The 15061-nt window shown below is 44.4% G+C and overlaps 1 protein-coding gene across 2 annotated transcripts in view; it reads left to right on the forward strand.

Annotated features, from left to right (window-relative positions):
* The window catches only part of LOC111079836 (mucin-2), a 33150-nt gene that overhangs the window by 4129 nt on the left and 13960 nt on the right, over positions 1-15061 (forward strand). For both annotated transcript variants that reach the window (XM_022375149.2, XM_041593039.1), the window contains exon 2: positions 6536-6585. The gene's annotated coding sequence lies outside the window, so the exon portion shown is untranslated. The remainder of the gene's footprint in view (positions 1-6535; positions 6586-15061) is intronic.

Below are 15061 nucleotides of genomic sequence, written 5' to 3' on the forward strand. Positions count from 1 at the left end.
TTTATCTCTCCCCCATTTTGGGCGGCTACTGTGCGGCTGTGTGTGTGCCAAACTAATAAATAAGATTGCTTTTAATTAAGAAAAAGAAAATTGTTGCTGCCATCGAAGTTGCACAGCAAAAGTTGCTCCAGTCACAGTCACAGTCCCAGTCCCAGTCGCACTCTCTGCCTCAGATTCAGATTCAGATGTAGATGGAGTTTCAGCAAGAAGCCAGCGATTGCAATTGCAGAACAATGTTTAACTTCGGCCAAAGACAATGCAAAGAGCGCTCAATGATCTTCTCCATCCTAGTCCTACTCCTGGTCTAATAATCTTATGCTAGTTCAATTTAATTTGTAATTGAATATGGAAACATTATTCAAATGGTAATTAAACACAAATCTTAGTAATTATTCGGTATAATAGGATTTCTCGTTCCCCTCTCGCTTTACAGTTCTGGCATTAATTTTGGCCCCAGAAGTTTCATCCAGCAGGCAGCCAGGCAGGGCCTTTGCTCTGCTGCTGCATTCTGATGGCACAATTTCCCGTGGCAAATTTTGTAGTCACCTGCAGCTTTGCAGCCAATGAAATTGGGTTCTTGGTCGTCAGTTGCACGGCACTCATAGGGACGGGTTAATTTGAAAGCATTTGAAAGTTTTTGACGCCAGTTGCCGAGTATTTGGGCTTCGGTTGGGATACGGCTGAGTAGGAGTAGGAGTTGGAGTCGGAGTCGTCTCGCTGCCAACAGCAAAATGCAGAGGCATCAACGTCATGGCCTGACGTTGACTTGTGGCCATATTGCTGGCAGTACGAGTACAGTACACCCATTGCACACCCCCGATATGTGGCACATGTCATGGGAACTTTCGGTGAGCCAGCCAGCCAGCCAAAGTTGTGCAATCATGGGAGTGAAATATTTTACTTTGTTCATTGCAAATTTATTAATAAACATTTTTCGCAGTCGCTCGGCTAACGACACGACGGTGAGCCAGAGCCGGAGCCCCCCAGCACCCCTTGTCGGCTTCTCACTTGGCGCTGCGGAATTTTTAATTTAATTTATATATTGGATTGGTCGAGAGGAGCTCGACTTGCGTGCATTGCCAAGTTCTGCTTCTAGACGGCTTGGCCTTTGGCTGGCCAAAAGAGCTGGCAATGTGATGCGAGACACGAACGCCGAAGGAGAACCGGAGCCAAAGAGGTGGAAGCGGTTGACCCGCCTTTGTTGTCCCATAATAATTTCATTTGTGTAGTACAAGTGGAGATTCGGAATAACTCATGCGCATCTGTGTTAATATTATGCCAGTCTCTGCTGTCGGACTGCCATTGCCACTGCCACCACCCCTACCCAGCCGAAGGAACCCTTTTTGCAGGCAGCCCAACACCAGCGAGCCGGATGACTTTGAACTTTTGACACATTTGGCAGTTGGCTGTCATAGTTTGCCATGGGGTAATAGGTCACTGGGGAATTCATGCTCGGCTGCTGGCACCAAGTCCATCCCTTTTCGGGTGGGAAACAGGAGCTCTTCGGCTACATAAATTCTTTATGCCTCAAATTATGAGACTTGACCCATAGCCCTGCCCAAACAAACAAACAAACAAGCAGATAGACGAACAGACAGGCAGACCTGACACACCGAAAATCTCACAACAGACAGACAGACAGACAGACATACAGACAGATTGTGTTTTGCATTTTGTAATCGGTGGACATGACTTGAGATGCCCATCTGACCTTCAGTGGGAGTAGCACTTCTGCTAACAGTGTTATTAAGCCTAATTAAGCGGCTTATTCATCTGGCGCACTCGTCCCAAGCTTCTGCCCCCCAATCCACTGACCACAGGCCACATTTCATCATGTCCATCCACACAACGCCATTAACGCCCATCGAACACACAATCGCTGGCTGAATGCCACAATTTATTTTGTATCACATTAAGAGGGAGCAGCGAGCAGCACAGCACATAGCATAGCATATTCATTCCATTGTATAAATGTTATATGGTTTACAATAATATGTATAGTATATTAATAATAACAACAAAACGCAGCCCTCCACGGACAACAGAAAATTGGATGAACGTTTTTGCTATTTTCTTTATCAGCATTTATGCAATCACTTTCACAAAATACAAATTGAATTGCCATTGCCATTGGCCATTGGCCATTTGCCATTTTTATTTCCATTTCTACCACACGGACAAAAAGCAAACAACCAGATAGATGGAGGGAGGGAGAGGAAAAAAGTATCGGAAAATGTAATTAATCATTGTGCAAATATTATTCGCTCTTGTGCACCCGACTTTAAAGCATTAATTGAGAATTTCATTTGCTACAAACGGTGCGTGTCAGAGATAGCACTCAACTCATCCGGGATGATTAATTTGTTGACCCTTTGAGCGGTGCATTTAGTGGCAGGATCCGACGACCTGACCATCGCATTCATGAGTTGGTCAATCAGCACTTAAGAGCTTTTTCGAGCGGCCGCTAACAATATGCTGCTCCTGCTACTGCCATAATCCATTAGAAAAAGTAGCAAATTATGATTTATTGCACTTTTCCCGAAGAGTGGCAAAAATTTCATGAAAGCCACAAAGTGTGCGAGCGCTCCAAAGCATGTTCCGTTGAAAGGAGACCAGAGAAGGAGCCATGGAAGCAGAAGGCGCGCAAAGAGAAGTAGGAGAAGGAGAAGAAGGAGCTGCGGCTGCTCATAAAAGGCAAACAGAAAAAAATAAAAAACTCCTAAGTAGCATACGAAAATGTAAAACTCTTGTAATGACGGTAAACACCCCACTCCGCTCTGCATATTTATGGGTCTGGGAAAAGTTTCTGCTTCTGTTTCGGTTTCGGGTTCGTTTTTGGTATATTAAGTATACACCCCACTGGTGCATTGATGATGTCGCTGCATTTGAGTGCAACCCCGACTCCCGTCCCCAATTAGAGCTCTATTTACGGATAGGGTATGACAGACCAAATCTCAGGTCTAAGGTCGCCCCAATCCCAATTATACGCACCAGCAATGTGCGTGTTTTTGATCCGTCTCGAGACTTGTGTAATTCCATGCTTAACGAGCACACAATCGGGTCTTGGCCTGGCCTCTCAATTTGGACACATTACTAGCAGATGATGGGCTGGCCAAGTATTAGATTGGTACACACCCGCGGCATACAAAGCCAATGAAGCGTCAGCTGAGCATCGGCTTAGTTAATAACTTTGACCGAAATACCAGAGACCAATAACCGAAAAGTAAGTGTCATTAGCATATATACTTAGCACAAGAACCTGTTTCCCTCTGTCACTCTTTGTTGTCTGCTGTTAGAGTGTTCCAAAGAAAAGAAAAGAAAATAAAAGAAAGGCAGGGAAAAGAAGAGCAGCAGCACCAGCAGAGCAGCAGCTGTATGGAAATGGGTCAAAAAGTTTCCCATTGATTGAATTTCATTTCAATTAGCACATCCGAAGCGATGAGCAATATTCGCATATATGCAATCAACCATTTTTATGGCTGAGAATCAAGTGCCTCTCCGCTAGATTGATGTCTCAATTATGGCTGCTCCAAAGCCGTCAAGAATGCAGCTCGAAACGGGCACAAATTGAATGACTTGGCAGGCATAAAGCAAAAAAGAAACAGAAACAGATATACAGACGGAAACTGAAGCATTGGTGGCGGCGATGAATGCCATGGCAGCTGGCGAAAGGCGCATAATAAACCATAATGACAAAATTACTATATTTAGTATGCTAAAAATCGGTCAAAGTGTCAGTAGGTTGTCCACCACAGCCACCAAAGCCACCATAGTCCGCCTTCATTAGCAGGCAGCACACGGACAGACAGACCAGACACAGACAGACAAACCGATGATGATTTTGCTCTCACTTTGGCCAAAACGCCTGCGCCAAGCAACATGATATTGCAATTTTTGGCATTAACTTCTTTTCACCTGAGCGATGAGTCTGCGACTCTTAGCCGCCTCTTAGCCACCACTTCAAGAGCATGTCTAGGCCAGGCATCTGCTTCTGCTTCTGCTTCGGCTTCTGCCGTTTTACCGTGCGTGACCGAGACATGAAAAATCACCCGTTTCCGCACCTCTCTCCAGCGTTTACCATTCGTGTCGTGTTGCTTCTCCCTCTAGCCGGGAAACTTTCATTTTTGCCGCTGTAGAATATCAATGTACAATGGACATAATAAAAAGCGTATCGAACACATCAATAGGTTATTGGCATATTTGTGCGGATTTCTGTGGTTGTTGTACTTTATAGCGCTTTGTTTGTTTCCCCATTCATCGCTCTGCTCTCGAGTGGGCCCAAGCGACTCAAGTTGATTGCTAGAGCTCCTCGACGTCTTGGGCTTCCCATCGACGTCTTCCCCTGGCGGCTGCTGCTGTTGCGACTTCAAATGTCTGGCCTGTGGTGTATATTTTGACGCGCTCTGAGAGAGTGTGCTCTTGAGGGCTGTAAGCACCGTAATTACTAGAAGCTTAGAGGACCGCAAACAAGGCAGAAGCCGATCAACATGTGTCGCATTGCATCTGGCTGCATCTCCCAGTCATCGTCAGTGCGTGGCTTTAACAAGGGCACTTGGCGGGACTTACACTCAGAACAATAGCAGAGGATGAACTAAAGAGCCGACAAGGCTACCCCCTAAAGTGGTCCAGAGCGCAGAGAGCCAATTTCGGCAAAGAAAACAAAATGAAACGTATTCGAGCCTTTGAATCGAGTGCCCGACGCACAGTGGAACCTCAGCCGAAATCAGTTAGCCAATTTCAAAGCGCTTTGGATAGTTTGAAAACACGAATCTTATAGAGAATTTTTTGAGCTTTAAAAAAATTCAAACTTAAATTTCGTATAAGGTTTTCCAATTAGAAAATATGACCATTCAACGTGGATAATTTTTTCAGTACTGCCTCTTTCAGGTGGAATAAAAAATAAACTATGAAACACACACATTCACCGAATTTGGAGATGATTTTTGGTACAAACTGAAAACTACGCATTCAGGTGACCTACATAAATAAACTATGAAACGTATTTTTCTAGGATTGTTTTTATTAGCTGTATTCAATTTCAAAATAATTCAAAAGATGAATAAACCAACCCTTTTATTATATTTTTGTAATGCTTGTAAAATTAAATTCGTCTAAAAATTAAATATGTAAAAACATATGTGTATACAACTATTATGTATAATTCAATTGAACATGAAATCTTCATATCGATCCAAAAAATAAATAAAACTTAAGCCAAAGAGAACAAGGTAAAAATTTTAAAATGTATCGTAAGCCTTCTAGATATTGTTAAATTGATTAATTTTGTAAACTGAAATGGATATACCAAGTACTCACACTTTTCTGTAAACTAGAAAATTGCGCTCGCTCTTGTTCCGAAAGTTAGAAAGCACATATGTATGGATATCTAACCATACATCCAATATACATATACATACCAGTATGTAAGAACTATTGAGTATAGCTGCGTAAACTGAGCATGGCATAAGTATACGAGTACACAAAAGACTTGAGTCCAATAGCTCTAATAGTCTTTGAGATTCGGAAACACTTCCTTATTCCGACTGCAACCACCACGAACAGACAGTATTCCCGCAAAAATACTTTGAGAATACTTTGCCAGGTATCCAAAGAACGAACACTTTGCTACAGATCTGGACACAAAGACACACACACACACACACCGAATTTGGAGATGATTTTTGGTAACGTTATAAAAATTGAAAGCTACGCATTCAGGTGACCTACATTTGCAGCTTGCCAGTTCCAGCCTCAGCTCCAGCTCCAGCCCCAGCCGCAGCTCCAGCCCCAGCTCCAGTCGTGGCTTCTGGTTTGGCATCAAGTTGATGTTGCTGTTGTTTTCGGTTTATTTTTGGGTTTTTTTTTTCTCATTTTTTTTTTGGCCAGGGGCTTGTTCTGTTGGCAGTCAGGTATTGGAACATGTCGGTCCCCCAGAAACAACGGCAGCAACAGTGTCTGGCCGTTTTATTTCTGCTTTGGGGCTCTCTTTTTTCGTTTTTGGCATGAAATCAATCTCTCGGCCATGCCCGAGCAACTTAAGTATTTCAATTCTTGTAATTTTGTTGGTTACTTTTTCCGTTGCCATTGTTTGTACACAAGTTGAATTTTAAATAAAAGATTTGACGCTTTCGTTTGCTCCGAAGAATGCCGCAGGCAAATGCGATTTTATTGCCGCCCACCTTTTGTGCCCCTGGCTTTGTTAATGTCATTATTAACTTTTGGCGATTCCTTCATTGAACTTCAATTAGCAACGACCCAGCAGGGCCGCATTTCCGCCGGCACTTCAACCAACTCCACTCCCCACCGATGCTTCCATTCATCTGCTTTCCGCCTTTTTTTTTCATTTTTGGGAAAGTGAAGCAATTAAAATTTAATTGCCATGCCAATGAGGAGACAGCAGACAGCGCCCGACCATCGATTGGCACGTGCAGAGCCAATTGACAGGGCCTAATTATGTTAAGCAGCCGCAAAACTTACTTATTCACTGCAAATTACTTATATTCCACTTAATTAATTTACTCCCCCCTCTTCACAGGTAACCCACTTGTGGAGATGAATGCGCGGCTAGCGGTCTAGATTTATTTGGTGAGTGATAACACAGCGTTACATATTTAAATTAAAAAGCTGTCTGATGTAATTTGAATTGTCATTTTATACTGATGGTCTGTCTATCTTTCCACACCGACATAATCGCCTGGCAATTCAATTTGTATTTGAGTAGAATTTAGTAGAATTATTAATTAAATTCATTTATAATTAATTCCAAAGTAAAAGTAGAAGGTCGGACTTAGCTTTAGTTTAAGAAAACCTATTGCAAGGCTTACCAATATAATGAGTATATATATTTTAGCACTAAATAAATTCAATATAATAATCTAAACAGCATTTGTCATCAGACTTTAAGACCCCCTTCCATGGGATGCTCAAAATAAATACTTTATAATATTTAAACTCAAAAGTTCTCTGCTTTTGTTAAATCTATCCGAACACCGCTTAGATTTAGGCAAAATGGCAGCTGTTTAGGGGATTAGCTTAAGCCCCCCAGCTGGTTTTTTTTATTTTTCATAGTAACTCTATGCTTTTTCCCGCACACTCGTAAATACTCATCTGGGTCCAGAGTCCAGGACCCACAGGCATCCAAACATAAAAAGGCACGGTAATAGAGAGAGAGAGAGAGAGAGAGAGCTGCAGTGTTGCACGCCCCAATGGGTATGCAGGTTTGACATGTGGCAAAGTGAAATTTATTGCTAATTCAAACTGCCAAAACTTGGAAAATTGTATTGAAAAGCAACGAGCACGAGCTCGGCCAACCAAATTATTTCGAATGTCAACGGCAAAAGTACACGGGCTGCCAGCTAACGCTTGCTACCATCAAATGCAAATAAAATCAAATATACAGCGCACACAGAAACGGCACGGACCTTATAGAGAATACGAGTATCTATCCTGCAGCAACATCAATGGCAACAGAAACAACAACAGCAACAGCAGCATCTGCAACAACAATCAACAGGGCGAGCTGCCAAATGAAATGTTAGAGAAAATCAAACAATTTTTGCTCATTGAGCTTTTAAGCCGCTAAGGGCAACCAGGAGAGCAGGCGAACGTCGGAGCGGGGTCGAGCACATGTCACTTTTCAGATGCTTTGATGTGCGTCGACAAAAAAAAAAACACAGAATGGCGACTGTCATAGCTCTAAACCACTCCGCCCATACTCCGCGATACCAGCTTTATAGGGTTCGTTCGCTGTCTATTTGTTTGCATGTAAAAACCGCTCATCGATACCCATCAATGGGATTGAAATGTTCGAAATATACAGAGCGCGAAGGTCCAGTCTGAGGGCCTGAACCGCAGCGCTTTTCCACTCGTCTGGTTCAACAAAGAAACGGTATCGCTAGTCGCTACGTGGTTGGGAATATTCTATAAAATGGGGAACTTTGGTTAACATTAAATTATTTTAAAGGGATGTCTACCGGCATTGGTTTATTCTGTGCTTATACTGTTTAATTAAAGGCCAATTAACAATAGTCTTTAGTATTTTAAAAAGAATATTCAGAGTAGTTCTATACATATATAGATTATAGATTCTTATAGCATAATACACCTTCTTTTATTACTACCGTTATTTGCTCCTGTCGAAAGTCTATCCAATCAGTCAATATGGGCTTTTTTATCTCAATCAAATAGTTTTTTCCATCATCCAATAATGAAACTTCTCTGCGAGTAACAAAAAGTAAATACTCGTACCTCTCCGAATATTTTTCTGTATTTCTTTTTTGGGCAAACAATTTCGAATTTGCGTTGAGTTCTTTGACGGAAAACTTTTCTGCAGCCGATCGAAAAAATATAGAAATCCCGACCATTCCATAGATTTTGATTGGATCAGCGGGAGAGAAATCCCAAAAAACAAAAAAACAAAACAGATGATAATAAAACAAAAGCTTCCGCAAATGGTTTGGAGGCAAAAGTCGAGTATTTGGCACACTCAAGCCGCGTATCCGGGCTAATGAAGCTATTAGGGGCGGCCCTGTTATTGACCATTGGCACATTGGGCCATTGCTGCCCATTGCTCTGTACGATAGTTGGCTCGGGACTTGTTGGCCCTTTTACGGCGCACGGGAAATGTCCGTTTTCCGCACCCAGCTACACCAGAACAAACATTTTTTACTTGATTTGGTCGGTGCCGACTGCCGACTGCCCACTGCGCACCCAGTCCACCCAGAGTGGGTGGGAAGGAGGTTCGCAAAGTTTATGCCAGTTGGTTGATTTCTGTAGCATTTCCGTTTTGTTTCATTTTAATTCTCGAACTGCTCTTTGACCATTTTTGATGGCAAGCGCACAAATACACACAGAAACGGAGAACGGGTCAGAGAGTCGAGTCTGGTTCGGAAAATGAAATAAAATGTTTGACTATTGGCGGAAGTGCGCCATAAGTTTATTTCTTGTGCGCCATTTTGTTTACATATTTCTGTGACTGTGTGTGTGAGTGCTGCACGCTCTTGGCAATGCCCGATTGCTTTTAGTTTTGGCCCTGTATTAGGTGTGTGTGTGTGTGTGGGCTTATTGGCCTTTATGCGCCATAATGTAACGGAAATTGTCCAAGTTTTTAAAGGCATAAATATTTAAGTCCAAACGGCTGCTCTGGCAAAACTGTTGCTGTCGCTCGCTAAATGTTCGCCTCCCAATCCCCATTCCCGTTCCCTTCTACTGTAAGCCAGTACATGTATGTACATGTGCATGTACATATGTATGTATGTATATTTATGTATTTGTAGCCATAGCAGCTGCTGGCAGCCATTAATATTTTTCAACTATTTGCATAAATTAATGCGAGCACACAAAATGTTGCCAAAATATTACCCAGTGCTCTCTGGTCCCTTGGTCCTTGACGCTCTTGCTGCAACTTATGGCCCAGTCCCTCCCACATCTGCATCTCTTACGAATGCATATATGTAGGGGCGTGGCATGTAGGTCAGATCAGCTCGGCTCAGAAGTGCTTCTGGCTTAAAGAGAGTTTTAATAGCGACTTAAAGCGCCATTGTTTGAATTTGAGTTTCGCATGCGCCAAATTTTAGCATATGAATTTGAAATGAAATTGCATATCAGCCGCAGGCACATAGTACATACATATGTATGCATGTATGTACATAACATTCCGTCGAAAACTTATCTATTGTGGCATATGATGGGGGATCCTTACAACAGGGTGCTAATTCACAATTCACATACATATGTACTTATGTATGCACATATACTCAAAGGGGGCAAGGTAAGTGCACTGGGGCAGCTGCTGCCGCATCTTTTTGATGCTACCCCAAAATGCATAATGTGCGCGACCAGGCATGAGAAACCCACTTGGAAGTGGCTGCGATTCCCAGACGAGCGCATAAATACGGAATTAATATAATCCCATTTACACTGAGCGAAAGCTAATTGCACTTTGTCTAGCTGGCAACCGCGGGCACAACTCTCCACTGATTTGCGTTAAATTTCTGGCTCAAATTTTTCAATTTTCATCCGCTGCTCCTAAATTTCGCCCAAAATGTTCGCATGAGAGATGGCTAGTGCGGATGGATCGGGGGCTGGTGCTGGGACTGGTGCTGGAACTGGTGCTGGATGGTAATTGAGTTTTTAGTAGCTGTTGGCGGTCCCACACCAACTCTTTGCGCCACTTAATAGCAAAGATGCGCATATAGGGCAACAACCAACACCAGTGCATTATTGTTGAAATTAACTATGTACCTGGGAGCACACACACACACACGCACGCATCCACGGGAATGCAGTGAAGTACGTGCATTGCTGCGTAGCCCCGAAAATCACGCTTGCCAGGCAACGAAATGCAAGTTAAAGTTCCAGGCCACAGACAGAAGGCAGGCAGGCAGGCAGGCAGGCAGGCAGCAGCAACGCGAGAGGCAGCGACAACCAAATCAAATTTGCACCAAAAACCAAAGGTAAACTTTGAGCGCTACTGGCGACCACACGCACATATGTATGTATGAACATCCACACACTCACACATACCCCTAGCCAGCACATACAAACACACAAATTCGCACGTCGCTTATTTGGTAATTTGCGTGAGTGCGAAAATGCATTGCGTGTTTGCCTAACATATGTATGTGAGTGTGTGTCTCTGTGTGTGCATTTCCTGCTGCAAAGTTCATAAACTTGTACACACACCTGAGCTCACAAGGATGCGAGGAAACACCCCCAGGCACAGGCAGAGGCATAGGCAGAGGCAGAGGACGAGGCAGACCACTGCGATAGCGCCTTAATTGAGTTATCCAGACATTTTTGGCAGCAAACTTTAAGCCCAAGTGCGGTCAGGATGCCAGTTCGCCCAAGTTCCTGTCTGTGGCACAATAAATTCGCATAATAAATGGGCCACCGTTTAACTGTGTCAACAGCAGACGGGGCTTGCATCACAGTCTTGGCCAGAGAGCTGTTAGGAGCAGCGGCAAAAGTGTAGACAAAAACTCAACATGACGGCACCTGCACCTGCAGCTGCTCTGGCTACGACTTCTTCTACATATAAAATGTTAAACAGCAGGCTAATGTCCAAAAAGATGCGCAAAAGTGGCCAAAGCGCGGCACAGGGTAGAGGACATGCGGTGGTAGCTTCTGCTCCTGCAGATCCTGAAGTCACTGCTGTTGACGTTGTCATTGCGACGTCGCCAGCAACAGCCGAGCGAACGGCGGAAATTATGCAAAATAGGAAAAGCTGCTTTGCCGAAACTGAAACTCAACTGCAGGCACTAAATTATGGTCCCCAGCAAAGCACTCAACTAAAAGGCCATGTCAATGCAGGTCAGCTCCGGAAGTACGATAAAAAGTACGATGAATGAGGGTCGCTGACAAAGGCTTCAACTGCAAGAGGCTTCAGGGATGATAGACAGATCTTAGTACAGCTAAAGGTGGGTGATATTTCTCACAGGAAATTGGTCTTCTACCTTTGGCAGCTCATCTGCGTGGCTGCTCTACTTAGCCGGGCAAAGCAATCACACCTATCTTGTTGTCCGCTCTCGGGTATGGTATGGGACGGGATGGACTGTGCATATGTCCAGGCCACAAATCTTCATAACTGTCCGCACATTTTGGCATCGTTACTTTGACCGCATATCTGTGCCACAGAAAAACGGGACGCAAAAACTTCCTCTGGGTATTTGTCAACACAGTTTGTCTCTGTCTGTGTCTCTGTCTGTGTCTCTGTCTGTGTAACTGAACCGGAGAGTGAACCGGAGTCTGAGGCCGCAGCGGCAGTTGTGACAGCAAATAGAATCTTATCTGAGGCGCACGCGTTTAACTGCCATTGTCAGGGCCCAGTTCCAGTTTCAGTTTCAGCCCCCGCTCCAACGCCAAGCCAAACTCCAGCTGCCAGGACTGCAGATAGCCGGCTAACTGATTCACATGAAAAATGGTCGCACATACATGTATACATATAGTTTTCGCCTTTGGCTTCAAAGCTGCTGACTGTTCACACGCTAGGTGGCCAGAAGTGAACGGATCAGGCCGGGGCCAGGGACCAGGGTCCGGTCCTTTGCATGGGTTTGTTTGCAGTCTTGATAGCGCATACGGCATGCGGCAACCAGCAAACACCAACCCGCAGCTATCTTTCGCTTTATCCTGCCGTGGATGAGGATGTGGTTGGGTGCTGCTGGAGCTGCTGGAGCTGCTGGTGTGCAGGTGTAGATGTACACAGGTAGGCATGCCGGGCTGGCTGGGGGGCAAGTGTAGCATATTTTGTACCACCAAGAGATGCTGCTGGTTCTGAGTGGATGGCTCCGGTTGTTGCCTGGCCATCGTTGGTGAATTTAAAATGCAATTAAATAATAGATTTAGCTCAACTCGGGCATGGCCTAATGTAATGCGAGCAACTAGATTATGATAAGCCCCCACCGACTGGGGTTAATTAACATGACTAATGCACTGGAAGTTGGAAGTGGCTGACTCACTCTCATCAGTCGTCAGTGGGCCTAGCCCATGTTCCTTTGAAGACCAGTTGAAGACCTAGCAATTACGCCCAGCTGATAAAGCTACAGCAGGGGATGTGGTGCAAGTCATAGCTCCAAAGGACACGGATATCCCATAACATGGGGAGCGGCGAGTGTGTGGTCCATCGTCATGCCCAGAATGACTGGGCAGAACTGGAAAAGCGTTGCCCTTGGGTATGGGCATAAAGAACTCAAACACACACACACACACACAGCAGCACAGCAACAGCAGCACAGCAGCAGCAGCCTAATCCTTTACACACACACACATGCCACACACGCTCAGATTGCTGGACAGCGGCCACTAACACTCGAACCAAAGAAACGCAGTTGGGCATGAAAGGATACGACGCCTTTTCTGTATTGCTCTGCAAAAGGATTTTGTGCACCTTTCAAGGTCCCTTTTTTACAGTTTGTTGACTATAAAGTCTGGGAATGAATGAATGCCTCAATGCCTGATGATTGAATGTGCCTGTGGGGGGAGGATGGTGTCCGCCTCTCTAGCAGCGGCAGCAGCCAAAGAAGGGTCATACTAATCAGCCAATGCCAGAGGCCAGAGACTAGAGGGGAATAAATTGAAAAATTTGCTATTGTGCAAAATTTGTGCGAAATCAAAGTGTTTGCCAGGAGATTCCTTTTACGCTTTTGTCCCCACCCACAGCGGTCCCTTTGCTGGCATTTCCATATGCCACTTGCTGAGAAGGGACGGAATGGAACGGAACAGATCGGAACGGGATGGCATGGTATCGAAGTGGTCAAGCGCAAAAGGTCGGCCATGTGGAAGTCAAAGGCGTAGAGGCATAAAGGACACGCTTGTTAGTAACCAAATTCAGCAGACTCCGCTGCCTTGTGTATTCACAGTGTTAAAGAAAGCGAAAAATTATGACTAAAGGTCCCGAATGTTGTCAATGTTAATTATTTTATGTGCAGTTCATGGCGGCGAATATTGAGCACATCTTTGTAATTGTCTGACCTGCAATTTGTTGCTTAAATGTGTCTTAAAACTCTCATCTCATCTCATTATCTGGTGGAAGAAGAAATACAATAAATTATTGACAAGTTCTTATTGACTTTCCAAATCAAAACAACCCTGCCTTCAGGCTTCAGTTCTTGCATCATATAAGTCATGTGTGATCCTGGATAGAGGGTATCTTGTAGTCATAATGTTGCCTTTAGCTCTCCCACTTAATACCATAAATATATTAAAAATGTGATAATGGCCAGCACTTGCATAAGAGATTAAGCGGAGCTGAGGCTTGGTTGCCTCAGATGTTGCTCTCATATTAAACCTTTATCAATGCGAATCCGAATGGAATGGATATGCCACCGTGTATCAGAATATGCATATCTATATATCTGGCTGCAGCCAGGTCTCCCTCATTGTTTGCCATTTTACTTAATTTAATGCGATTTATGAATGCTCTGAAAGCTCTGGCGCAGCCATACTGCACGCAACATGCAGTTGCTGCTGCGTAATTAATGAAAATGCTGATACGGTTGCACATTGGTTGTCTGGCACATAGCCCAATCCCAATCCCATTCCCTCCAGAAGCAGCCAGGAGCAGCCAGGCCCACCGTCCAAGACGAATGCAAATGTGATTCGCGTCGAGCACGCGCCATTTGATAAATTGCGGCAATCAAAAACTTGTATGCCGCGTAATGCGTTGCTGAAAAGTTTCCCCTTCCCAATGTCACTGCCGCTACCATTGCCCCTGCCTCAGTTGCTGGTGCTGCAAGATGCATTTACAAATCACGTATACGCCACGTTAGGGCTTGGCGAAGTTTTTCGCTAATTAATGTCAAAGAGTTATATATTAAAAGGCTGCAGTCAGTTCCACGTCCACGTGTCCTAATCCCGATCACGCCCTGGGCTCATAACTTTGACAGTTGCCCCAGCTGCAGCCCCAGCCGGAACGTGTCCGGACTCTAGACCCTGGCAGGCTATCGAAATCACAGCAGAGCAGCGATGACAGTGGCAGGAAGATCTAACGCTTCGATGGGCAACACGTGCAAAGTCAAACAATGCGATTCGAAGCATTTATTGTTACAGCGAACAAACTTGAGAAACTATAAAGCCAACTTAGACTTGGATTTAGGAGCATCTTCGCCCTGGGCCCTGGATTTATTTATGTTGAAGTGTTGTGCCCCCAGTTCGGTGTCAGTTGCAGACATGCTACGGATACGGATACGGATACCGATCCCACCTACGTCCTTCATAAATATGAAGTCCACCTAAACACCCAACACACAGACCAGACCCCAATCGGATCTGGGAGGGGACGAAACAATAATGCTCGTAGGGCCAGGCCAGCGAAAGAATAGACAGGCAGATAAGACAGAACAGAACAGAAAGCCAGTTGAAAAGTTTCATAGCCGAATGAAGATTGGCATTGAGATATGCACGTGATTGGAATGGAATGCCGAAAATTATATCGAGCTCCTGTGGCGTGCAAAATCTTTGCCAAAACAATATATGTCATATACACACTGACAGCAATAGATACATACATATGTATGTGTATGTGTATGTGTACAACAGGAAGTGGCCATGGCAGTGGCTGTGCCAG

The sequence above is a fragment of the Drosophila obscura genome, unplaced genomic scaffold, assembly GCF_018151105.1.
Source record: "Drosophila obscura isolate BZ-5 IFL unplaced genomic scaffold, ASM1815110v1 contig_186, whole genome shotgun sequence".
NCBI lineage: Eukaryota > Metazoa > Arthropoda > Insecta > Diptera > Drosophilidae > Drosophila > Drosophila obscura.